Source organism: Cucurbita pepo, chromosome 6, assembly GCF_057944985.1.
Source record: "Cucurbita pepo subsp. pepo isolate OVF chromosome 6, ASM5794498v1, whole genome shotgun sequence".
NCBI lineage: Eukaryota > Viridiplantae > Streptophyta > Magnoliopsida > Cucurbitales > Cucurbitaceae > Cucurbita > Cucurbita pepo.
The window spans coordinates 9,449,277-9,450,395 of NC_141803.1; the positions used below are offsets into that span (position 1 = coordinate 9,449,277).

The 1,119-nt window shown below is 38.2% G+C and overlaps 1 pseudogene; it reads left to right on the forward strand.

Annotated features, from left to right (window-relative positions):
- Positions 1-311: 311 nt before the first annotated feature.
- On the forward strand, positions 312-791 carry LOC147792278 (secreted RxLR effector protein 161 pseudogene; annotated as a pseudogene).
- The last annotated feature ends 328 nt before the right edge of the window (positions 792-1,119 follow it).

The following is a 1,119-nucleotide window of genomic DNA, read 5'->3' on the forward strand; positions in this document are numbered from 1 at the left end:
TTTATGAAGCTGATGAAAAAGGAAAATCATCATCACAAAATTTAACATCACGACTGATAATTTTTTTTTTTTTTTTAGATTGCATGTCACACAACTTGTAACCTTTGTGACCATAAGGATATCCTACGAAAACACAAGGAATCGCCTGAGGTTCAAATTTTTGCTTAGGGTGTATAACAGTTGCATAACACTTAAAACCAAAAACTTTAAGATGGTGAAATGTAGGTGGTCGTTTGTAGAGTGCTTCAATTGGTGTCTATTTCGATAACAATGGTGATGGTGTTCTATTTATAAGATAAACAGCAGTTAAAATGGTGTATTATGTAGAGTGCATAGCACTGTACCTAACTTTAACTCGGCCTGATATTTCTTATGCAGTTGGGGTTATGAGTCGGTACATGCAAAGTCCAAAGAAGCCTCATTTAGATGCAACTCGATGGATCTTGAGGTATGTCAAAGGTACAATCGACTATGGTCTTTTGTACAAAAGAAGCAAAGACTGCAAGCTAGTTGGATATTGTGATGCTGACTATGAGGGAGACCACGATACTCGGAGGTCAACCACTAGGTATGTGTTCAAGTTTGGTTTGGGAACAATTTCTTGGTGTAGCAAGAGACAACCAACAGTATCATTTATCTACTATAGAGCAAAGTATAGAGCATCGGCTGGAGCAGCTCAGAAAAGTACATGGTTGAAACTCTTGATGGAAGATTTGCACCAGAAAATTGAGTATCCAATATCACTTCATTGCGACAACCAATCTGCGATTCGCCTAGCAGAAAATTGCTAGAACAAAGCATGTGGAGGTGCAGTACCATTTCATTCGAGAGAAGGTTCTAAAGGAAGAAATCGAGATGTAGCAGATCAAGACAGATGACTAAGTGGCAGACTTGTTTACAAAAGAGTCAAATACGGTCAAACACGAGAGTTTTCTCTGTCAGCTTGACATGGTGCGGCGATTGAGAACTAGTGCTGAGGGGGAGTGTTAAAATATTATCACTGGCCCGATAGAGTCAAGCCCAATAATTGTACTAACCCATTGCCTATTTATTTTTGTAGAGATTTTAGGAAATATACTAGATGTTTTAGGAGAGAGATCTCGATATTTTAGGAAAAAG